This window comes from Ictidomys tridecemlineatus, chromosome 9, assembly GCF_052094955.1.
Source record: "Ictidomys tridecemlineatus isolate mIctTri1 chromosome 9, mIctTri1.hap1, whole genome shotgun sequence".
In the NCBI taxonomy this organism is placed as follows: Eukaryota; Metazoa; Chordata; class Mammalia; order Rodentia; family Sciuridae; genus Ictidomys; species Ictidomys tridecemlineatus.
This window is the reverse complement of record NC_135485.1, coordinates 90325412-90352864: the sequence shown is the minus strand read 5'-3', so window position 1 is coordinate 90352864 and position 27453 is coordinate 90325412. Positions and strand designations below refer to the sequence as shown.

Here is a 27453-nt window from a genome sequence, read left to right as displayed (position 1 = left end):
CTTAAAGCTGATCAGATCTTATGGGAAGAAGGTGGACAGTCCATTAACCAATAATTTTAAGTTGAAAAGTTTACCATATTTATGACATGATATTGTGAAAGAATGGAGGAGTCCAAGAGAAGTCCTAGTCATTTGGCAGTAGCAGGTAGGATAACTGCTCTAGCAGTGACAACAGAGTTAGAGATTGGGTCACCAGGTTATCACCACCAATTCCAATATAAATTCAACACGATTCACCATTATGGAGCAAGTACCAGAAATTGGTAAGAGTAATTAAGAGTACCAGATTTGCTTATAGTCAAACCTTAACTCTGCTAATTTATAGCTAAGTGATCTTGAACAAATTAATCATATCATCTCCTTCAGTTTTTTTATATCTGTAAAGTGAAGTCACAAGATCATCTACTTTTATATTTTGTTGTGAGCAGTACCAGAGTGCACAGACACTTAAAATAGTTTGGAAGAAAGTAATTAATTATTAATTTTTATCCTTGACTATTAATTGAAATATACAGATCCAAAATATGATTCTTACTGCAATTTCTTTCTTTCTTTCTTTTTTTTTTTTTTTGAGCACATTTCTGAGTTGACTGGAAACAATTAGTCAACATACGTTTCACAAAGATTTCTCAGACATTTCAACCTCAGTATGAGAAGAGGGAGGGTGGAACGGACATTGACATCATCCAGGAAGCTTAATTTTCCCTGGAGATATTGACAGGATCTCTTGTTGGTTGTATTACCAAAGCTATGGAGTAGCACACTGAATCAGGAAACAAAAGACTTCAGTTCTAGTTCTAACTCTGCCAGTGACTACCTATTTAGCTTGAAATAAATTATGGTACTTAATTTTACTAAGTGATCATTGTGGCCATAACAATCTACATAGCCTCTCATTCTATGACATCGATCCAATATTTTCAAAAATATGATTTTTCAATGCTGACACTGAACAAGTCTTTGAAATTCTTTAAATAACAATTTTATAATAAATATATCTTAATTCTATTTAATCAAACTGTGACAACTCAGCTATTAAATCTTTACCCTTAAAATCTCTCCATCATCATTTACTTTCAAGTAGAGGTGATAATTTTGCACTAATTCATTCATTTAATGCTTTAGTTTCATAACTCCCCCTACCTTCTCTCTCTTTTGTGCTCATTTAACACTGAAGGTACTCTAAGGGTCCAGAACTACAGTGTCATATATATTATTTTATTAAATATCTTCAGTTTTCACAACAATGCCTGATCCTTACAAGGGTATATAAGAAGTAAACAAGTCACAGAAGTTAACATGAAAACAAGAAAGAGGAAACCATCATATGCATTTTAAATAAATAAACTTGAATTGTGAATATGAAGGGAACTTTGAGTTTCTATAAGAAAAAAAAGAAGGCAACATTTTTACAGAACAAAAGCAGGGAATAAGGAGTTACAAATTCTAATCACAGTGCTATCCCTATGATTTTAAAGCTATAAAGCAAGAGCTCATTACATGTTACTTTCGAGAGCTGATTAAAAATTGACACAGGCCATAGGCATTGGATGGCTGGCACTCACACTACTCTTAATTTCACTTCTCTCTGAAGAATGTACAAGGAGGAAACCTCATTGAAGGAAATCTAGGCCGAGCAAACATATGGCAGTGGGATTTCTTTTAGATGAGGTAATTTTGAACTGAGATTTCTCAGAGAAGAGGTTTTTTTTTTTTTTTTTTCCTTCCCTGAAGACTTTTATAATAGTATCCTTAAAAATCTGGTCATGACAAACTGGAGAAAATGATCCTCTAAAACCTGAGAATATGCTCAATTCTATTCTCTGAAATTAATTCTGGGAAGATATCCATATCATTTTGAAATAGCAAACAGATTTGTCTGGTGGAATTTTGCCAGCAGAGAAGTAATGTAGACATGTTATGCTTTATTGTGGAAACATGAAACATCCCTCTCTGCTAATGATTCATGAACAGGAAGATGAGGCACCCTTTTACCTCCCATTCTTAAGATGAAATATCATACTGTTTATATCACTGCCTACGTGTTCACAGCAGTTAAAATGTCTCGTCACTGTACATTGTTAGGTACAGTTTTTAGAACCCTATTTTGAACAAAATAAAACAAAAATGCCATTACATTGCCTAGCACTAAGTAATTTAGCTACTACATCAAATCAGCCCAAATCTCCCATTAATAGTGCCTTGGTAATATTGAACAGGTTAAATCTTATTAAACAAACAAGACTTGGTTGCAATGACCTAATTCTCTGTTCTTTTAATAGCCAGACATTGTTATTACAATGGATAACATTAGTAATTACCATGATCATATAATGGGAGATAGTCTTATTGTTAAAAAAGATAGCCTTACTGTTCAATTTCTATTATAAAGTAAAGCACTTTGCTTCTATGATCTCATTTAATCTTTAAGATAGTCCTGTAATGTATACATCATACTATCTTACACATAAGGAAAATGAAGCATAAAGAAGTTAAGCAATGTACCCAAAATCACACAGCTAACAATTAGCAGGGTTATGCTTCAAACTCAGGTCAACTGTAAATAGGTTAAAGATATAAAGCCTTGTTGAAGAAAATGGCACATAAATGTAGTATGCAATACTTTTTTCTTTGATCCCAAAAGAGAAAGGAAGGAACAATCAGGAGCTAAACAAATAAAATGAAAATTACCTCCTTTTCATGTTTTGGTGATGAAAGACATTTGCCTAGGGATTAAAATAAGATTATGTCCTCAAATCATTTTGTAAAGAACACAATGGTTGCATTGTTTCCTGGGTGATAAAGTGTCCAGGTCTTGCAAAAAAAAAAAGATAAGTTTAAAGCAAAAACTTGCAAATGAAATTCTGTGGGGGGTTTCTCCCTCCCCTCTCCTCCATTCTAAGCTGGGGAGAATATAGAGAATAAATAAAGCAATATGGAAAGTCAAAAAAAAGAAAAGAAAATGGCACATAAACTATGTTTTGAAAACTAGTCATGATTTGATGGGCAGAATGCATCTCTGATATATGGGGAAAGCACAGTGACCAAAGTGGTACACCAGGAGTGAAGACTTGGGGAAAACAAATGTGTGTGGGTACCGAGGAGAGATACATTGAAAACAATACAGAGAAAAATCCTATATCACTCAAAAAAACAAAAAGGTTTACATGCAAGAAAAAAAATAAATTAATATCAAGCTGTCAAGTCTATCCTTGGAAAAATATCTCTAGAATTTTGAGGATCAGATATTTTCACCTGGAAAAGATGACCAAACTACCATTCATGTATGAAAGCAATTGAAAGAAATTCTCAGGAATATTAAAAATAAGATAGAATAACACTCCTTTTGTCCCCTGGAAACAAAGAAAAAGAAAAGACTTCAAAACCATGCCAGTTGAAAAATAAATCAAAATAAAGGACTCAAGATGAGGAAGGAACTAAATAAAAGAAAATGGACAAAGAAACCAGTGAAACTTTATGTCTAAAAGTGATGACTACTATTAAAAAATCATTCAGATGTCCAATAGTTCAAAAAGTAAAGATACATAATACAAAGCAATAACAAAATATTGAATTAAATTCTTGGATTATTCTAACAACAACAACAACAACAAAGAGAAAGTATGAGGAGACAATTGAAGGTAAAGATTTTTTTAGGGAGGGGAGGGGAGGGGAGGGGGGATAGTAGAGGATAGGAAAGGCAGCAGAATACAACAGACACTAGGATGGCAATATGTAAATCAATGGAAGTGTAACTGAGGTGATTCTGCAAGCTGTATACGGGGTAAAATGGGAGTGCATAACCCACTTGAATCAAAATGTGAAATATGATATATCAAGAACTATGTAATGGAGGGGCAAGACAAGATAATACAAATGGAAGAAATGATTTACAGTAGAAGGGGTAGAGAGAGAAAAGGGGAGGGGAGGGAAGGAGAGGGGGGATAGTAGAGAATAGGACTGACAGCAGAATACATCAGACACTAGAAAGGCAATATGTCAATCAATGGAAGGGTAACTGATGTGATACAGCAATCTGTTTACGGGGTAAAGTTGGGAGTTCATAACCCGCTTGAATCAAACTGTGAAATATGATGTATTAAGAACTGTGTAAGGTTTTGAACGACCACCAACAAAAAAAATTAAAAAAAAATTAAAAACAAAAAGAAATATGACAGCACAGACTTACCACTAAACCCACAGATCTAGAACTAAATGAACATTTTTTATTACAAATTAAATACTTGTCACAAAAGCAAAAAAAAAAAAAGAAACTCTTAAGTGTTCAGTACATTATTTTTGACAATTCCATCTGTCAGTGCCACATCAATCAAACTAGAAAATTATTGTAATTGTAAAATATATTAAATAGCATAAAATACATGAGGTTTTACAATTAATATTTAAAATGTCTTTTTGGAAGTCTTCATGCTTTGTGCTACACTTGTGTTGTTTGTAATAAATAAATTATCCAGGCAAAATCTCTTAACTAGAAGAGATTTTTTTTAAATTCCTAAAAGTCAAAAAAGTTATAACTAAGTAAATTAAAAATTTAAAGTTCTTGTAAGAAATTCTATAACATAAATATGTAATTTGTGCCCCAAGGGCAACACCATATGACCTATATAATCAAAATAATTCCCTGTTTTTAAAATCCCTTTAAATCTATTACATACTCATAAACACAAATTATTATGTATTTGTCTCCTAAAAGATTTGTCTTATTCAATTGGATTCTGTTTACATAATACATGTTGAAGTCTAATTAAGGAGGGGGTAGGGAAGAAAAAAAAAGATTTTTTTAAAAAAATGGGAGGATAAGTAGTTATTAATTCTTCATTAATAAAGTTAGAGAACTACATGTCCATATTTTAAATAAAAGATGCACAAGTAATTATTAGTAGAGTTAAAAAGAAGATATAGAACATCTGAATTGTTTGAGAAAAAACAAGGTCTACAGAGTCATGTTTAATATATGATGATAAAAACAAAAGTTAAAGAATATGCTGAGGAAATTAAGAAAATGACAAATAAGCAAAATTGATATTTTACAACAAATGGAACTGAATTCAATCTATTAAAAAGACTCAGTTTACAAATCTATGATGATCTATTTATGAGACACATACAATTTTAAAGCAAAAGACAGTTAAAGTAAATATTGCCAGTATTTTTCAGGATTTCAAACCACAAAGAATCCAAAAGCAGAAGTGTTAGATAACAGATGATATAAAGATTCAAGGAAAAAAAGTTAACAATACAAAAAATTAAGAGAGAAGAATACATTATATACAGAGATTTTTCATCTGTCTTTTTCAGATAAAATAGATAAAAATGATATAAATAATTTGAATAATCCTACAAAAAAATTTAATGTTAAAATATTTTCCCCTAAGGTCCTTCTTAACTACCAGTCTCCAATTATTTTGCAATATTTTCCCACAACACATGCTCTATAGCTTATCTTTTGGACCTCTAGATAACTTTTAACATTATTATTCAGAATTTTATCTGGGTTTCGATGCTTATCCAAGACTTTTACATGGATCACCTAAAGCTATTTTTAAATATGTGTAAGGTTAGAAGGTTTACTAGTAATCATTATGTAAGATAGGATAAAGAATATATAAAAACAAATGTATTTTCAAGTTGCAAAGGTGCATGGTTGTCATTTGTAGTGGAGCAAGATATAATGAAAAGCATGTGGTATTGGACATAAAGTAATTCATGTCTATAAAACTTCTGGTTTGTGTTCTGGATGATGAGTGGATTACATAAACAGTATTTATTATAGCAAAAGAAATATCATCATATTCCTTTAAAAAAAATCTAATATTTCATCTATTTTCAGCTCCCATTCCAATTGGGGATGGAATTAAAAGATATATAGTCTACCAGTCCTCTCTCAATCTCTTTGCTTGTTGAATATTGTTATACTGTAAAATTATCAATACATGCCAGGCCATAAGTATATATGAATTAGGTTAAATTATTCAATTAAGAAAACTAGAACAGGGATAGACTTGCTAGTGCTAGGTGAATGGGATAAAGAGTGGTTAAACAGGAGGCAAAGCACCAGATCTGTTCAGAAGAGTCAAAAGTGTAGCACTGACCCTGGGTCCTAAGAGAGGAGACGTTATATTCTAGCATCAGAACCAAATCTTGGTGGTTGGGATGTGGCTCTGATGGTAGAGCACTTGCCTCCCACGTGTGAGGCACTGGGTTGGATCCTCAGCACCACTTTAAAAGTAAATAAACAAAATAAAAACACTGAGTCCATGTACAGCTAAAAAATATTTTTTTTAAAAAAAACTAAATCTTGTATATTCTTTACAGTTGATTTGTGTATAACCATGGAATAAATTATATATAATTCTTAATTAGAATGTAGGCCAACCCAGAATTAAAATATTTGTTTTTAAGTGGGGAGATGAACAGAGAGAACCCTCCCTAACTTGATAAAGCAACAAGAGTGAAGATAATCTCTGTTAAGAAATAGACTTAATGAAACTTTTTGCTAAGATTGTCATTTTTCTGCCTCAATTTAAAAGCAAAGATGAAGAAGGGAGTTCCAAGACTTATTTTCTATTTAAGAACTGTTCAGATTACAATGTTTGTGGAGGAACCACATTCTCTTCTTGAATGGAATACCTGGTTGCTTGTGGAGTCTTGCATTAAAGTAAGTGTAGTCATTATTTTCAGGCTATGAAACCACAATTCATCCATCTTGTCTGACATCGAGTGGTCACATTAAGAACATTCTAGAAAGATGTATTCTCTAAGGCTTTCAATAGAAACAGAAAAAGAAGTCACAATGAACTTTCAAAGTCTGAGTTTAATATTTCTCACACTGTAAAGAGAAAACCGATTTCAGAGTAATTTTAGGAACCGCTAAAGTAAGTGGTTTATTTGCTATGAACTAGCATAGAAAAAGTATGTCTTATGTAGTTTACAGTCATCCCCTTGCAAAATGTCAAGTTTATAGCATTTAAGTGATGTAATTTTCTTCACTTGCAAAAGGTTTAATTATTCCCATAAAAGAAATGCAGGGAAGTTGAAAGAAAAAAAAATGTTCTCCAGTCTGAAAAATTCTATTTTCTTGCTAGACCAGATAAATTTATATGATACCACAGATACCAAATAGTATGCATATGGAATACATACTGTGTGATAATAAAGAAATGACAGAAAATGTGTGACTATACTAGACATAAGGTTCAATTTAGTTTCATATCAAATATTTGGCTCTATATGAGAGTATGTGAAGTAGGAATTATCAATACTGAGTTAGCGTTTCATCACTGTGACAAGAGTCTGAGAGGAGGAAAGTCTTATTTGGGCTTATGGCTTCAGAGGTTTCAGTTAATGGTTGACTGGCTCCATTGCTTTGGGCCTGAAGTGAGTCAGGGCATCACGGCAGGAGGGCAGAGTGAAGGAAAGATGTCAGCTCACGGCAGACAGGAAACAGCATGAGAAAAAGATCAGAAACACCCTCCTAGGCCACACCCTCAGTGATCTCCTTCCTCCAACTAGGCCCTGCTTCCTAAAGTTTCCACTATGTCCCACTAATATCACCAGATGATTAATCCATCAGTGGATTAATCCATTGATGAAGTCAGAACCTGCATGATCCAGTCACTTCTCAAGACCCCCAACTTTGAACATTGCTGGCCTCAAGGACTGTGCCTTCAATACGTGAGCCTTCTCGGGGGCGATCTGTTAGCAATAAGCAGTGAAATTCAACCATTAACATGGCAGGGTCATGGGTTTTCTTTAAATTACTTTTAAGGCTAATGAATAATCAAGTAACATATAGAACAACAACAGGTGTCCTAACCCTGAGAATAGATAGTGTAGACTAAGGGAGCCAATTAAGAAATGCATCAAAAAGGAAAGATCAATGGCTCCTGGCAGGGTCTAAAGGTCATTCATTGTACAGTCAGGATTTATGGCCATAGGTTTCTCAATGTATTTCAGAAGGGAAATTTCATCCATAGTGTAGTTGCACTAAGATGAAGTCTGTTTGATCATTGACCCCCCTCCCCTCATTAACATGGAATTGACTTGTAGATAGAGCTCCCCTGAATGGGGTGGTTGACCTTATCTAGGGTCAAAAACTCCCCCTCTCAATGTGAAGTAGAGTTAAACATTTGGTTGGTGAAGACTGCAGAAGGTGGAACCCAGTTCTCAGGGCAAACATAAAACAGAAATAAATTTAGAAGTAGGATTGTTTTATTTGTTCCTTTCTTCTCGGAGATGACCCACTCTCTTGAGAATGTTATTTGTTTGAGCCTTACTTTTTACTTTACTTCAACTCATAATCATATTCTCCTGCTTGACTTTAAATTTTCTTCAGAAAACAAGAACTGAACAGGGTGTGGTGGTGCATGCCTGTAATCCCAGCAGCTAGGGAGGCTGAAGCAGGAAGATCAAGAGTTAAAAGCCAGCCTCAGCAAAAGCAAAGCACTAAGCAACTCAGTGAGACCCTATCTCTAAATAAAATACAAAATAGGCTGGGGATGTAGCTCAGTGGTTGAGTGTCCCTGAATTCAATCCTCAGTTAAAAAAAAAAAATCCCAGAAAGAAAACTAGAAGGTTTTAGAGCTTTAGAGCTTCAGCTCCTCACTCTCCTGTGACAAATCCAGATCCAAACCATAACAAATACAATGTTTTATCTTAAAATATTTCTCTCTGCAAATATGATTTTTACCTTATAGAATCAGCTGAAAGGAAAACAAAATAGGTGGATTTGTAATTGATAAGATGCAGATTAAATGATGTACTTATCTTGACATGAACATTTCACTACTTACATACAATGAAAGGCAATTGTCAGTATTTCTACTCATTATATTGACATTCTCTAACCACTCTTTTTCATTCTACCATAAAATGAAAGAGAGCTTTGCCCATACAGGTTCCTTGTGACCTTTTCAAAACAATTAGTTATTTCTTGCATTCATTCCTTTGTTAGATTTAAACAACCTCAAGCATAACCAACTAACACATGCTTCCCTTATAGTTTAAAATGGCATTTACATTGGCAAAACATTCTATTACTGTCTACTACATTTAATATGGCCCTCAATGACTAATGATGTGACCATTTTCTAATATGTACATTTAACAGCATCAATGATATCCCAGATGAGAAATTTGTGGTAAAATAACATGAAATTGACTTGGGAAGAATTTCCATTAATCTTCATCATGTTTTTGTGTGCATGTATGGACACTCTCATTTTAACATTGATGACTTATTTCAATAGTGTAAAATAAAAATGCTTTTTTAACTCTGGTTAAACAATGTCCCAGTATTTTATATTCTTTGAAGTAAACTTATATGTCTGTGCTTACCTCTGTTTCATGTATTTGGGAAATATAGTAGGAAAAATGCTTTCCTTTTATTGCTAACTTTTCAAGTTTCCTAAAGTGGAAGCTAATTTTTTTGTATTTTTTTCTTTAAAAATGACTGCTGAGATGAGGGAGAAATATCTTTAAGAATTTTCCTTCTCTGAAAAATGTTAGGGTATTTAATTCTAATTTTTAGAAAAGTCTATCATAAAAATGATACAATTTTATTCTTAATGTAGACATCCATGTATTTGGGAAGTAGTAAACATGGCATATGTAACTTAAAGAAAGGACTAAAAAATGCACATTTTTTCTGTTTCTTTAATCATTTTCTTCACAAAAGGAGCTAGAGTTCAGTCAGGATTTAATTCAGAGAGAAGATACAGAAGATTTTCAGTGGTGAAGAAATTGAGAACACTCCCGTAATGCTACAGAATAAACATAAAACATGAATGTATTATTTAATCTTGTGAAATATTTGGTATTTATGTCTTCTTTATTGCTACCTCCTCCCTTACTCTGCAAAGCAAAACCAAAGACAAACAACATGAAATGATTAATCACTACAAAAATATTGTAACCTGAAATGAAATTGGAAAAAAAAGGACAAAGCAATTTTAGTACTATATTTGAACAAATTTGGGAACACAAGTAAAATTTTAAAAATTAGTCAAAAAATATAAATTTATCTATCAGTAGTTTATTCACAAGGGATTGTCATTTGGGGATAATTCAAATGAGTCCTTTCCCCTTTTATGCAGATGGGCCTACAGAGGGGTTTATACAGGAAATTGTCAGCTGACTTTGCATTAACTTCAAATTACTAATATGATTCTTTCAAAAATATGTTTACACCTTAGGAAACTAAATGCTCCATTAAAACTTATTTTGTGAAGTACTTTATTACGTATATTTTTAGGAACAGGTTTTCTCAGATTGTTACCTGGCCTTTAAGTTGTGATAGAAACTTGTGCTTTGTAGGAATGCTGAAGGTCTTATTTGTGTCATATCCAAATGGTATGACTTGGTAAAGGTCATGAAGTTTGAAATCAAAAGCTCTTTGTGGACACTTAATTTTTTGCCAGCAAAATGTGAGGTTTCAGAACAGGCCCAGCGGCCCACCGGTGAGGTAGACACGTCACTCCCAATTGAAGGAGGGGCAGAGCAGAGCCACCACCCGCGCCTGCAATGTAGGCAGACCTGCGACCGACCAGCAGAACAGGCCCAGCGGCCCTACGACGTGGTAGACACATCACCCCAATTGGAGGAAAGGCCCAACTGCCGCCCGCAAGGTAGGCAAACCGTGCGTCCTGGAGAAGGGACCCAGCGGCCAGCCGGCCTAGTTGAAAGATCACCCCAACTGGAGGAGGGGCACAGCCACCGCCCGTGCCTGCAAGGTACGCAGACCTGCAACCTGGAGAACAGGCCCAGCAACCCACCAGTGTGGTAGACAGATAACCCCTATTTGAGGAGGGGCCCAGCTGTTGCCCGCAAGGTAGGCAGACCACGAGACCTGGAGAAGGGGCCTAGCGGCCCGCGGGCGTGATACATAGATCACCCAAATTGGAGGAGCAGAGCTGCCACCCACCCCTGCAAGGGAGACTTTGCAACTATACAAGAGTAGTATAAATATATAGGGGGAAAATTCAATAACACAACAGTTTCACCAAGCAGAAAGAAACGCGAGCAGTATGAAGAGACAAGGAAAGAAAGGACCACAAGCAATGCAGGTCAACTCAACTTTAGAAGAGGTAATAGCTGCAGCAGATGGAATGTCAGATAAAGAGTTCAGGATATACATGCTTCAGATGATCTGGAGTCTCAAGGAAGACATGAGACAGCAAAATCAGACAATGAAAGATCACTTCGACAATGAATTACATAAACAAATCCAAGAAGCAAAAGATCAACTATACAGGGAGATAGAGGTTATAAAAAACAAACAAACAGAAATCCTAGAAATGCAGGAAGCAATAAACCAACTTAAAAACTCAAATGAGAATACTACCAGCAGAGTAGAACACTTAAAAGATAGAACATCAGACAATGAAGACAAAGTATTTCAACTTGAGAAGAACATAGACAGCTCAGCGAGACTCTTAAGAAACCATGAGCAGAACATCCAAGAAATATGGTATAACATAAAGAGACCAAACTTAAGAGTCATTGGGATACAGGAAGGTATAGTGGTCCAAACCAAAGGAATAAGCAAACTGTTCAACGAAATAATACGAGAAAACTTTCCAGACTTGAAGAACGAGACAGAATCCCAAATCCTAGAAGCCTACAGGACGCCGAATGTGCAAAATCATAAGAAATCCACACCTAGACACATTATAATGAAGATGCCCAGCATACAGAATAAGGAGAGAATTTTAAAAGCTTCAAGAGAAAGGAAGCAGATTACATTTAGGGGTAAACCAATCAGGATAACAGCTGATCTTTCAACACAGACTCTGAAAGCTAGAAGATCCTGGAACAACATATTTCAAATGCTGAAAGAAAATGGGTTCGAACCAAGAATTGTGTATCCAGCGAAATTAAGATTCAGGATGGGAGATGAAATTAAAACCTTCCACGATAAACAAAAGTTAAAAGAATTTGCAGCTAGAAAACCATCTCTTCAAAACATCCTCGGCAAAACACTACAGGAAGTGGAAATGGAAAATAACAATGAAAACCAACAGTGGGAGGTAGTACAGTAAAGGGGAAAAATAATCAAAGAGGAAAAACAAACCATGTTAAGTAACATAAATAAACAAATACAGCTGGAAGAACAATCCATATCTCAATAATAACCCTAAATGTTAATGGCTTAAACTCACCAATTAAGACACAGGCTAGTAAAATGGATCAAAAAAAAAAAAAAAGATCCAACAATATGCTACCTACAGGAGATGCATTTGATAGAAAAAGACATACATAGACTGAAGGTGAAAGGTTGGGAAAAATCATATCACTCAAGCAGGAGTATCCATACTCATATCAAATAAAATAGATTTCAAGCCAAAGTTAATCAAAAGGGATAAAGAGGGACACTACATACTGCTCAAGGGAACCATACACCAACAAGACAAAACAATCATAAATATATATGCTCCAAACAATGGTGCAGCTATGTTCATCAAACAAACTCTTCTCAAGTTCAAGAGTCTTATAGACCACCATACAATAATTATTGGAGACTTCAACACACCTCTTTCACCACTGGATAGATCTTCCAAACAAAAGTTGAATAAAGAAACTATAGAACTCAATAATACAATTAATAACCTAGACTTAATTGACATATATAGAATATACCACCCAACATCAAGCAGTTACACTTTTTTCTCAGCAGCACATGGATCTTTCAAAAATAGACCATATATATGTCACAGGGCAGCTCTTAGACATTATAAAGGAGTAGAGATAATACCATGCATCTTATCTGATCATAATGGAATGAAACTGGAAATAAACGATAAAAGAAGGAAGGAAAAATCATGCATCACTTGGAGAATGAACAATAGGTTACTGAATGATCAGTGGGTTATAGAAGACATCAAGGAGGAAATTAAAAAATTCTTAGTGATAAATGAAAACACAGACACAACATATCGGAATCTATGGGACACAATGAAAGCAGTTCTAAGAGGAAAATTCATTGCCTGGAGTTCATTCCTTAAAAAAAAGGAAAAACCAACAAATAAATGAACTCACACTTCATCTCAAAATTCTAGAAAAAGAAGAGCAAAACAACAGCAAAAGAATTAGAAGGCAAGAAATAATTAAAATCAGAGCTGAAATTAATGAAATAGAAACAAAATAAACAATTGAAAAAATTGACAAAACTAAAAGTTGGTTCGTTGAAAAAATAAATAAGATCGACAGACCCTTAGCCATGCTAACGAAGAGAAGAAGAGAGAGAACTCAAATTACTAGCATATGGGATGAAAAAGGCAATATCACAACAGACACTTCAGAAATACAAAAGATAATTAGAAATTATTTTGAATCCTTATACTCCAATAAAATAGAAGATAGTGAAGGCATCGATAAATTTCTTTAGTCATATGATCTACCCAGATTGAGTCAGGAGGATATAGACAACCTAAACAGACCAATATCAATTGAGGAAATAGAAGAAGCCATTAAAAGACTACCAACTCAGAAAAGCCCAGGACCGGATGGGTATACAGCAGAGTTTTACAAAATCTTTAAAGAAGAACTAATACCAATACTTTTCAAGCTATTCCAGGAAATAAAAAAAGAGGGAGAACTTCCAAATTCATTCTACGAGGCCAACATCACCCTGATTCCTAAACCAGCCAAAGACAATTCAAAGAAAGAAAACTACAGAGCAATATCACTAATGAATCTAGATGCAAAAATCCTCAATAAAATTCTGGCAAATCGGATACAAAAACATATCAAAAAAATTGTGCACCATGATCAAGTAGTATTCATCCCTGAGATGCAAGGCTGGTTCAATATAAGGAAATCAATAAATGTTATTCACCACATCAATAGACTTAAAGATAAGAACCATATGATCATCTCAATAGATGTGGAAAAAGCATTCGACAAAGTACAGCATCCATTTATGTTTAAAACTCTAGAAAAACTAGGGATAACAGGAACATACCTCAATATTGTAAAAGCTATCTATGCTAAGCCTCAGGCTAGCATCATTCTGAATGGAGAAAAATTGAAGGGATTCCCTCTCAAATCTGGAACAAGATAGGGACGCCCTCTCTCACCACTTCTGTTCAACATAGTTCTCAAAACACTCGCCAGAGCTATTAGACAGACGAAATAAATTAAAGGCATAAAAATAGGAAAAGAAGAACTTAAATTATCACTATTTGCAGATGACATGATTCTATACCTAGCAGACCCAAAAGGATCTACAAAGAAACTATTAGAGCTAATAAATGAATTCAGCAAAGTGGCAGGATATAAAATAAACATGCATAAATCAAAGGCATTCCTGTATATCAGGGATAAATCCTCTAAAATGGAAATGAGAACAACCACTCCATTCACAATATCCTTAAAAAAAAAACTTGGGAATCAACCTAACAAAAGAGGTGAAAGACTTATACAATGAAAACTACAGAACCCTAAAGAGAGAAATAGAAGAAGATCTTAGAAGATGGAAAAATATACCCTGTTCATGGATAGGCAGAACTAAGATCATCAAAATGGTTATATTATCAAAAGTTCTCTATAATTTTAATGCAATGCCAGTCAAAATCCCAACGGCATTTCTTTTAGAAATAGATAAAGCAATCATGAAATTCATATGGAAAAATAAAAGACCCAGAATAGAAAAAACCAACTCTAAGCAGGAAGTGTGAATCAGGCGGTATAAAGATACCAGACTTCAAACTATACTACAGAGCAATAGTAACAAAAACAGCATGGTACTGGTACCAAAACAGGTGGGTGGACCAATGGTACAGAATAGAGGACACAGAGACCAATCCACAAAATTACAACTATCTTATATTTGATAAAGGGGCTAAAAGCATGCAATGGAGGAAGGATAGCATCTTCAACAAATGGTGCTGGGAAAACTGGAAATCCATATGCAACAAAATGAAACTGAATCCCTTTCTCTCACCATGCACAAAAGTTAACTCAAAATGGATCAAGGAGCTTGATATCAAATCAGAGACTCTGCGTCTGATAGAACAAAAAGTTGGCTTCGATCTACATACTGTGGGGTCGGGCTCCAAATTCCTCAATAGGACACCCATAGCACAAGTGTTAATAACAAGAATCAACAAATGGGACTTACTCAAACTAAAAAGTTTTTTTCTCAGCAAAAGAAACAATAAGAGAGGTAAATAGGGATCCTACATCCTGGGAACAAATCTTTACTCCTTACACTTCAGATAGAGCCCTAATATCCAGAGTATACAAAGAACTCAAAAAATTAGACAATAAGAAAACAAATAACCCAATCAACAAATGGGCCAAAGACCTGAATAGACACTTCTCAGAGGAGGACATATAATCAATCAACAAGTACATGAAAAAATGCTCACCATCTCTAGCAGTCAGAGAAATACAAATCAAAACCACCCTAAGATACCATCTCACTCCAGTAAGACTGGCAGCCATTATGAGGTCAAACAACAAGTGCTGGCAAGGATGTGGGGAAATGGGTACACTTGTACATTGCTGGTGGGACTGCAAATTGGTGCAGCCAATTTGGAAAGCAGTATAGAGATTTCTTGGAAAGCTGGGAATAGAATTACCATTTGACCCAGCTGTACCCCTTCTTGGTCTATTCCCTAAAGTCCTAAAAAGAGCATACTACAGGGACACTGCTACATCGATGTTCATAGCAGCACAATTCACAATAGCAAGACTGTGGAACCAACCTAGATGCCCTTAAATAGACAAATGGATAAAAAAAAAATGTGGCATTTATACACAATGGAGTATTACTCTGCATTAAAAAATGATAAAATCATAGAATTTGGAGGGAAATGGATGGCATTAGAGTAGATTATGCTAAGTGAAGCTAGCCAATCCCTAAAAAACAAATGCCAAATGTCTTCTTTGATATAAGGGGAGTAACTAAGAACAGAGTAGGGAGCAAGAGCATGAGAAGAAGATTAACATTAAACAGGGATGAGAGGTAGGAGGGAAAGGAGAGAGAAGAGAAATTGCATGTAAATGGAAGGAGACCCTCAGGGTTATACAAAATTACATACAAGAGGAAGTGAAGGGTAAGGGGAAAAAAAACAAGGGGGAGAAATGAATTACAGTAGATGGGGTAGAGAGAGAAGATGGGAGGGGAGGGGAGGGGAGGGGGAATAGTAGAGGATAGGAAAGGCAGCAGAATACAACAGACACTAGTATGGCAATATGTAAATCAGTGGATGTGTAATGGATGTGATTCTGCAATCTGTATACGGGGTAAAAATGGGAGTTCATAACCCACTTGAATCAAAATGTGAAATATGATATATCAAGAACTATGTAACGTTTTGAACAACCAACAATAAAAATTTAAAAAAAAAGAAAATAGAGGCAAGTGGATTCCAGCTTGCTATAAAAATATTCTTGCATTTGGGGCTTATCCCAACAATGGAACAGACTGTGATTTGAAGTAGATAGCTCTTGATTCCCAGAGGTATTCAAGCAGAGGTTTGGAAAGTTCCCATTTTCCCTCTAAATTATACTATCTGTCATCATTAAAACCAATTAATTAAATTTTAAAAAAAGAAAAAAATGTGAGGTTTCCTTGTTCCTCTTTCTTCCTGTCTCCGTTTTAATTCTTTGCCACTTCTTCTGCCCTGCATGGGACAAACTGCAGATAATACCTTTGCTCTTTTCTTCAACCCTTATTTATTCTTCCCAGTGGAGTGAAGACTGGCTATTCCAATTGGACAAATTCTTGTAAAGAAAGTAGGAAACAAGTACATTATTAGGGGTTACATATGACCCAATTTTTCAGTTTTTAGGCTGTATTGGCCTTCAAAAGAGCATTCTGTCTTTATTTCATGCAATATGTTAAGCTCACCAAGGCAGGATCTATCAGCCCCTTAGAAATAGTTCTCCAGCTTCTTCAAGTGGATATGTTCAATGCTTACAGGGAAGGAGTAAGATGTTTGTGTCCAATTGTCTTCTCCAGTTCAAGTTCACCAGAAACAATACTCAATCCCTACCAAATATCTTTGATCAATCAGACACTCCAACTCTGACCTCATAAGTTATAGATATCTTTAAAGTTAATTAAAAATTTTGATACAAAATATTGGTGCGTATTTATGGGCTGCAGTGTGCTGTTTGGATACATATATACATTGTGTAGTGATCAAACCACTGTAATTTGCAGAATCTCAAATGTTTACCAGATAATCTTGTTTAATGCCTAGGTCATTGATCCATTTTGAGTTGAGTTTTGTGACACACTGATTTAATTCCCTTTGGATATATATCCAGTGTTGAGATTGTCAGAACATATAGTAGTTCTATTTTTAATTTTTGAGAAAACTCCGTATTTTTTTCCGTAGTTGGTGTACTAATTTATATTGTCAACAACACTCTATAAAGATTTCCTTTTTTGCTACATCCTTATTAACATGTTATCCTTTTTTTTTTTTGATAATAGCAATTCTAACTGTAGTGAGGTGATATTTTATGGTGGTTTTGGTTTATATGTTTCTAATAATTAATTACACCGAGCATTTTTCATGCAACTATTAATCACTTATAGATCATCTTTAGAGAGATACTCATTAAGGTCTTTTGCTCATTTTAAAGTGGATTACTATTCATATTGCAATTGTTTCAGTTCCTACATATTCTGAATATCAATCCTTTGTCAGATGTATAGTTTTAAAATATTTTCTCCCATTCTGTAGATTCTTTTTATTCTTTCAATTAGTTCCTTTGCTGACTAGAAGCTCTTTACTTAAATATGTTTGTTTGTTTTTGCCCACTCAAATGTTACAAAGAATTTTTGTATGTTTTCTTCCAGTAGGTTCAGTTTCAGATCTTACATTTATGTTTTTATTCCACTTTGAATTGATTTTTGTATATGGTGAGAGAGATCTAACTTAATTCTTCTACATGTGGATGTTCAGTTTTCCCAGAATCATTTATTTGAGAACTTTCCTTCCTCTACTATGTGTAGTTGGCAACTTTATTAAAGATAAGTTTGTTGTAGATACATGGATTCTGACCTTCTTTTCTCTTCCATTTGTATATGTGTCTGCTTTTATGTCAGTATCATTTTGTTTGGGTTACTATATCTTTATAATACCTCCTAAAATCAGGAAATGTGATGCCTCAAACTATGTTCTTTCTGCTCAATATTGTTTTAGCTTTTGGGATGTTCTATGGTTGTGTACAAATTTTAGGATTCTTTTTTCATTTCTGCAAAGAATACCATTGATATTTTGATAGAAATTTCATTCAGTCTGTATATGGCTTTGGGTTGTGTGGATATTTTAATAATATTATTTTTTTCCAATCCATTCACACAGGACATTTTTCCATTTTGGGGGGTCCTCAATAATTTGTTTCATTATTGTTTTATAGTTTTTAATGTAGTATCTTTCATCTCCTTGAGTAAATTTACATTCAGATGTTCTATTTATTTTTGTAGCTATTACAAAGGGATTCTTTTTACAAATATAAGGGATCATCTGATACTAACAAATAATTATACATGAACAAACTTGGCAAGTTAAAATAAATGAATAAATTCTTAAACTCATTCAACATACAGACATAGAAAAATGAAGACATAGAAAATCTGAACAGACTAGTAATGAGTAAGAAGGTTGAATCAGTAAAAAAAAAAAAAAAAAAAAAAGTTCCTATTCTAGAAAATTCCAGAATCTGATAGCTTCATTGATGAATTCTACCATTCTACCAAACATTTAAAGAATATTGTTAATTCTTTGCAGACTATTCAAGAAAATTAAAGAGGAGAGAATACTTCCAGTCTTGTTCTATGAGGCCAGCATTGGTATATGTGGAACATATATCTTATTCTATGAGGCCTCATATCAAAACCAGATAAAGATACAACAACAACAACAAAAAGAAGGAAGAAAGGATGGAAGAAATCTACAGGTCAATATTCCTGATAAACATAAATGCAAAAAATTCTCAAAAAATACTAGTAAACATAATTTAAAAGTACGTTAAAAAGATCATTCTCTATGGTCAAGGAGGATTCATCTTAGAGATGAAAGAATGGTTAAAGTTGCAGAAATTAATAACTGTGATACATTACAGTAACAGAAAAGACAAAACACACTGATCATTTCAATAGATCCATTCAGCAAAAGTCAACATCGCTTTATGATAAAAGCTCTCAACAAATTGAACATAATAAATGAATTCAGAAATATGAAGAATGTAAAATCACCATACAAAAATTAGTAGTTTTTCAATATACTAATAGTGAACCACAAGCTATAAACTTTAAAGAGTGACATTGTGAGTTTTTAAGATTAATCATTACATTAGTTACATTAATCCTTTTTTATTATGTTCTAGAATTATGGTAGATGTTTTTTAGTCTTATCTCCTGTTAACAGTCTCTGGGATTAGGAATTAGTATAACTATTTTAAAGATATGAAAACCAAACTATTAGAGTTCAATTAATTTTAAAATAATACTAGTAAGAAATATAGAACTCATTTCTGCTTGTTTCTAAAGCCTGTTCTAGCCAATGTATTAAATGATACATGATAATATTAAAAAATCCTTTGGGTTTATAAGATTTTATATTAAGGAGTATTCATGAATAAGGTAGATATAACTTTAGTCCAGGTCTCTTTCCTGAATTCTGAACATCCAATGTTATATATTTATAATCCATGTTAATTTATGTAGCTACATTTCATTAATATTGAACATTCTTTTAATATGCATCAAAAAGATAATTTCATGCTCACATAACTTCTGCAAATAGCAGTATATTCTTTGCAATGGGAAAAAATGTAGAGATTTTGTATACAAATTTAATTTCAAATAGTTGGAAGTTCATGCCTAATTAAAAAATAAAATAATAGAAATTTTTAAAATTACCATTACTGCAACATCAAATCCATCATTTTAATATATATCCTTTTAGTAGAACATACATTTGATAAAGAAAGTATAATAATAGTATCATAAGACATATTTTCACCTATCATTTATTTTTTGACTAAATAAAATTTGATGTTTTCTTACATCAGAAAATATTACATTATTCTAATATTTTCATACCATTTTATTGTAACATTTAGTTAATCCTTTAGTGTAGACATTTAGTTTGTTTTAGAATTATAAACAATGCAGAATATACATTTTGCTTCCTTCTCTCATCATTTTTGTTGGTTTAATTTTAGGACAAAGTTAAAAATTTGAATACTTTTAAATATTTAAAAAAGTATGACATGTTATCATTTGTTTAAAATTGTTATTTAAAGAAACAGTGTAAAGTTATCCATTTATTTAAACCCTTTGCTAGATTAGTAGACAGAAAATATTACTTTATTTATGCATTATTTTATCAAATAAGTTTAATGTTATGTATAATTACTAACTTTTAATTTTTATTAATTATATGAATTTTCTTATTGCATTCATCAATTCATATAGATTTACAATGGCTTATTTATGAAATAGTCTTAGGACTCTGTGACTAATATTTTCAGTTTGTCTTTTATTTTTTATTTGTGGTCATTTTTGAGGTGTCAGTGTTTCAAATTTAATATTATTAAATCCATTGCATTTTAAAAAATACCTTCTAACTTTATCATTTTGTTTCAAAAATTCTTTTTCACTTCAAATTTATATAAATGGGCACTTATATTTTTATATTTTAATGATTTCTTCAATTCTTATTCTAGTTTTGTTACTATATAAGAACACCCAAGTCTGGAAAATTCATAATAAACAAATAATTGCTTCATAACTCTGAGGCTAGAAATTCCAAAACTAAGGAGATGGCATTTGATGAGGGATTTCTTATGAATCATCTCATGGGAAGATGGCAGGGCAAAATGGCAGAAGATGGAAGTGCAAGGGAGAGTGAGAGAGCCAACTTGCAGCCCCAGCCCCTTATTATAGTTGGCATTAGTCCATTAATGAAGGCAGATCCCTCAAGATCTAAATACTTCCTGTAGATCCTGTTTCCTACCATTGTGGCATTGATTGTGCAAACCATTGCATTCCTTTTATACCACACACGTTTTACTGAAAACAAGAAACGGACTAATTATAAGTCTCTGTCCTTTAGATTCTGAATCAACTGCACATTTTAATTATATGTCACGATGACTACTTTGAAGACTAATTTCATATGGTTTATACCCTCCTAAATTACCAGAAATGTTGATAGATAAACAAGGCAGTTTTAGCCACTTCCCAGATGTTTTAGTCAGCTATATTGTCGCTGTGACCAAGAGACCTGACAAAACAATGTAAAAGAGGAAAACTGTATTTTGGATCACAGTTTTAGAGGTCTCACTCCATAAATGGCTGACTCCATATCTCTGGGCAGAATGTTATGACTAAAGAGTGTTGCAAAGGAAAGCAACTCAGGACATGGCACCAGAAAGCTAGAGGTAGTTCTGCTGACCAGGGACAAAATATAAACCCCAAGGGCATGTTCCCATTGTCCTACCACCTCCAGCCACACCCTACCTGCCTATAGCTATTTGCATCCAGTTATTTCATATCAGTGGATTAATTTACTAATTAGGTTACAACTGTCACAATCTAATCATTTCCCTCTGAGCATTCTTGTATTGTCTCAAACATAAGCTTTTGAGGGACACCATATATCCAAACCATAACACCAGAAAAAAAATTTAACTGAATTATTGAAATAAACTTAATAAAAAGATACAAATATTAGTTTTACTGTGCTGTATTATTAACACTAAATATCTCATGAAGTCCTTATTCTTAGGTTGTCTATACATCTTTATGAAATTCACACTGAGAACTTTGGAGCAGAGGTAAAGTGGGAATTGGATGATGCACTAGTTCATAACCATCCTGCTATGAACTTCCCTCAAGGTCATGTTCATTTTAATTCTTTCACATTCATTGTCTTGCCTCCTAATTGCAATGCAAATCTAAAAAATAAAATTGCTTTAAGTTTTTATGGCCACTATTATCTTCCATGATTTTCTATTCCTACCATCCTGGGTTCCTTCTTTGTACCTTTTTTTTTTTTTTTTTTGCCTTGGTAGGATCAATTTTACAATTGTGTAAAGAAGAATTCATAATCTCCTTTCATCTTTTGAAAGTATATCAGTCATGGTCCAGTTAGGAAACAGAAATGACTTTATGGATTTAAGCAGAGAGAATTTAATAAGATGAATTCTTAATGAGGCATAAAGCTAGTAGCTAAGCTATTGAAATGGTAAAAAAGAAAACTACTTTATAAGTGCTCATGAAAGTAGCAACTGTAAGACACAGCTACTACCCTTAGGGAAGAGACAGGAATCATTAAAACTTAGAAACATAAAGGGGCACTACATGGGGCCTAAGAACGAGACTTTGGAAGCAGCAGAAACATCAGCTACTGGTTGTTTGTGCCTCTGAGGGGCAGTGCCTGATGAAGTTGGTCCTATAAGTGCTGAATAAAACTGAAACCTGAAATCAATATTTTCCAAGGGAAGGAGCTTCTCTTGTTCAGGTGAAACAAATGCCTTTCGAGGGTGGTACTCATGGAAGGAAGAGGAAGCCAGGGAGCAAATGGTAAGGCACAAGATTCTTTTCCCATTTTCCTGGCTTCCAGTTTCCTCTAGCTCCTCCTACTAGCAGTCTAAGGTAGATCCTTCTGGCAATGCAGAAATAATGTTGGAGCTCGAACTTCAGTATCAGAATGCAGAGGGGAAAAAAGTCAGGGTTGGAAATTGTCTTAGGCTACTTGAGTTGCTATGGCAAAATTCATTAGAATGGGCAATTCATTAGCAACAGAAACTTAATGCTCACGGTTCTGGAGTCTGGGAAGTTTAAGTTCAGACACCAGCAGATTTGGTGTCTGGTGAGGGTTGGTTTTTCATAGGTGGTCACTTCTATGTGTTGGCACATGATGGAAGGGAGATTAAAAAAAAATCTCTGTCAGGCCTCTTTTATAAAAGCACTAATTTCATTCATGAGGCTCAAACCCTCTTGACCTAGACACTTCCCATAGGTCTCTCCTTTCAATACCAACACACTGGATATTATATTTTAACATAGGAATTTTGCAGATACTAAATTATTTACACCACAACAGAGTTCACAGGCAAATATCCCTTCTGCCACTCCATATTTCTTTATTAACTTTTTTATTCTTTTAAAGTCCTTATAACTGACTTCTAACATTCCTATCCACGCAGAAAGACCACTTCCATCCTGTTTTGCAGGAATCATGATTAGAGTGGTTTGCTTGTTAATTTTATTTACTTTCTAATGATATTTTGTTAATGTATTTGATAACCATCTGTCTTATAATAAAAGAAAGTCAACTGTATCCCCATTATGGGATTAAAATTGGGCTAACATAGGGTTGACTGGTTCCCAATTTCCAAAATTCTTTGCATTACCAGGAAAACACCATTGATGTTATCACAGAATAAAGTTTTGAGTAATGATTTGGGGCAGAAAGAATATGCAACTATCAAGAAACTCCTTGTATTAGTTTACTGAACAAATTTTTTTCTGTATAGATTAAAAACATGGATCATGTAAAGTATGTGCAAAATTTTCCCTCTATGTTGGGATGTCAATTTATTTTACCTATGAAATTCTTGCTAGAGATAAAGAGCCAAGGAGAAAATGAAATAATTTAGTCAGAAAAACATAATGTGTAAGTAGAAGCAGAGACTTTCAAAGAAAAAATGAATCCAAGCCCTGTACAAAGAACATAACCAAAGCCCATGAACTGTAATAAAATTATAAAATGTAACAAAGCCATAGCAATTATCATATCAATTTATCCATAAACTTTTCAAATCTTTTCATATACATTATTCTAGCAAAATACCCAGATGTCATAATTACAGGAAATTTGCAAGTCTGTTGGCAAAAACTTGAAATATTTTGGCCCACTGAAACCTGACTGCATTAGCAGAAGCTGTGCAAATGGACCACTCTGTACTTACAAGGCAAGACCTATTGGCATTGCTTCAGTCTTTAAGTGACTGTAAGAGAAATTTCTGACTGGTTTTTATTGACTATGAATTATATTCCTGTTTAAATTAATTTTTGTAAGATATAGTTGAAGTATATAGCTTATCATTCATTATTCAACTTAAAAATTGGGATCAATACCTTTGGTTAACATAGGGATAAAATCAGACGCTTTCACAATTAAGAAAATGTTTAGAAGGAGAAAGATAAAGGGGAGGGACAGTGGGAGGAAAAAAGGGGGATCATTAACTGAGATGGATTTTCATGCATGTATGAGTTTGTTGAGATGACTCCAACTATGATGTATAATTATAAAACTCTAATAAAAAAGAAGACGTTTCATTTTATGAAAAATAGAAAGTGTAAAGATTATATGTAAACATTTTGTTGTTCAGAAAATAAGCAACACCATATGATTTAATATTTTAAAATTAGTGTTTCTAAAAAGCATTCAACTGTGGATTTATTGACATATAATCGGTGACTTGAGAGTCTGTAACTTAATCATGTATAGATACTTAGTTGTTTAGTATTTATGTAAGGTAATGGATAGAAAATTAATTTTTGTGAAAACTATTTTATTTAGATGAAAATTTCAAAATTATTTCTTGGCCTTCTACAGCTCTTTAAAATTTAGGGACTGGGGGGTTGAATTCAGTGGCAGAGCACATGTTCAGCAAGAAGGAAGCCCTGGATTTAACCCTCAGCACCAGGGAAAGTAGGAAGACTCCTTCATAGGAAAAACAATATCTAATTTAATTATTTATTAGAGGAGGAATCTGAGAAAGAAGGTGAAAACGTGCATTTATTTGGCATTTTATTATCTTAACCATTAATAGTATTAAATGCCCACTGGAAGACGGAACTCTAAAGAGTATCCTCTTTAGTTGGCGATAGCTCTATCTACTAATTTAATGACTTGGGTATCATTCAGGGTATAACTAAGAAAAATGCTAGGAATTTTAAACAGAAGGAATTTAATGTAGGAAGGTGATGAAAGAAGAAGCCCTTGGATGCTGTGAAAATTTAGAACTTAACAACTGTCAGAAACCACCAACCCTAGGCTGGAGGGAACAAAGAGAAGAGGCAGTTTTATCAAATCCCAGCGTGCAGGGTCAGCCGTGGTGAGATGCAGTTATCACAGGCCAACCAGGAGGGAGTTGGAGAGAGCCAAAATGTATTGAAAATGCCACCCAGAGAAGGCCCAGAGAAGGGAAGATGCTGACTGTCTATTCCTTTCTCCCACTTTGCAATGTCCCACCAGTGCCTTCCTGTGTCAGAGCCAACCAGAAGCCAAGAGACACGGAATCCGGGATTAAATAGGTCTCGGTACTTCCCTCCTGACAGCCCCCTTCTCCTGTGATACAGAGATAAGCAAGGAAAAATCACAGGGATAGGCAATTAATGCAAATGGATCCAGGGAAAAAAAATCATGATGATTAAGTAAACCATATCACTTATGTGCCAAAGGCAAATGTTTCATGCATTCCTCACATTTATTCATTAGTACCTGAACACTCAGAATATGAGAAGAGAGTATCAAAGAAATCTAACTTTCCCCTAAAGATTACTTAAATTTAAAAAGGAGTAAATATTGATTTTACAAAATATGGAGAGGAAAAAATCGTAAATTTCTTCTTTAAATTTTTATAATGCTCTCTACACTTTTTACTGACAATGTGATTTATTTCTCTTTGGTTGAAAAGAGAACCATCTTCTGAATGTAAGGACAAGGAAGACCTCAGCCTAAACATAGACATATTTCTGCTGTTCTATTAAAAAAGAAGCTGTAAGGGAAGGTCGCGGTTCCAGTAAGGAAACCCAGCAGGGTGATTCAGTTTCTCTTTGATCTGGCTGGTATTCTAACTGGAAAGTAGGGCAGATAGAATCACACTTTTTTACTTGACAGAGAGGCATGCACAGCAAAAAATGTTGGAAAGTAACTTAGAAATTAGTGCTACAGCTTCATTAAAAAGAGGAACATGCCTATAGAGAGGGAGCTCCCCTTTCAAGCTCTGGCTTCTTGTTGAGGCTTCCAGGCTTACTGAACTGGGGAAGAGAAACTTTCTCAACCAGCCTCCAATCTAAGCTTTACATGTGAGAATAGTGTTGTAATAACATCCAGGTGGTCAGTGGATGGTTCCAAAGCATCCTCTGTCCTGTTTATGGCCAACATCTGGTCTGGATAAATCTCTCTAGAATGAGTCAAATGAGTCACCAAAGGAAAAAAAAAAAGCCCCAACAAACCTAGGTCTATAGAAATACAGTTAAACATTAAAAGGAATATAATATAGAAGTCAAAGTGTGAAAAAATATGAACTTGAAAAGGTTTTTATGACATAAAAATTGAACTTTTCAAAACTTTTTACATTGAGCTAGTAAAAAAAAATTCAAGAACTCATGAATGTAAGGAAAACAGTGAGGGAGTATTGACTTAATATTAAAGATAGAAATTAAAAAGAAGCTTTGGGAAATAAAAAAAATAATGTCATTTTTAGTAAGAAACCAGAATTTTAGTAGCAGAATTGAAATTTGCACAAGTCATAAAAAAATAGAATAAATATCACAGGAAATTAAATAGTAATAAGACAAAATTAATTCCTTGACCAGATAGAAGGACAATTATAAGAGATATTATTATGGATAGAGAGGATTTAACTTAGTGATGTAATATAAGAAAGCTTTTTGTATTTCTAAATGAGAAAAAAAGAAAGGAAAAAAATCAACAACCAAAATATAATAAAGGGTATATATTCTGAGATAAAGGAAAACTAGACGTGATTTTTTAAAAAAATTCCCCATTTGTCAGAAAAATTAATAATAATAAAATAAACCTTAGGAATTGTGTTAGTGTTCCATCAATCTGATAAAATACCTGAGAAAATCAATATTCAAGAAGAAAGATTTTTTTTGGCTTGTCCTTTCAGAGGATTTAGTCCATGGTTTGGACACATTGCTTAGGGCCTGTGGCAGGACAGTATATTCTGGCAAGAGGGTTTGGCAGAAGAGGCTACCCACCTCAAGAGGGTCATGAAAAGAAGCAAAGAGGGAAAGACAGGAAGCAGGCCAGGGTCCCAATATCCCCTTCAAGGCCATGTCCCCAGTGACCTAACTTCCTCTAACTGGGCCTCACCTCTTAAAGTTCCGCCTTCCAATAGTGCTAGGGACTAGAGACAAATTCTTTAACATATGGGCCTTTGGTGAACATTTCAGATCCAAACTAAAACAGGCATATCATACATTTTATTTTTATTATTTATTTCAAGGATATTAAAAAATTAGCCAAGCACCAAGACGTTTAGGTACAAAATTTTAGACTTGTATCACCAGTGTCTGTCACCTATCATCTTATCTCCATTATATAGATGGAAACACTGAGATTCAAAACATTTAAATGACTTTCTCATGCCACATACACTGCACAAATGTTAGTTTGGTAAAACTGGTGGGAAGGATCTATA

The 27453-nt window shown here is 33.9% G+C and overlaps 1 pseudogene; it reads left to right on the top strand.

The window, feature by feature from the left end:
* Window positions 1-102: 102 nt before the first annotated feature.
* LOC144366472 (calcium-binding protein 39-like) overlaps window positions 103-27453 on the top strand; it is a 40385-nt pseudogene continuing 13034 nt past the window's right edge.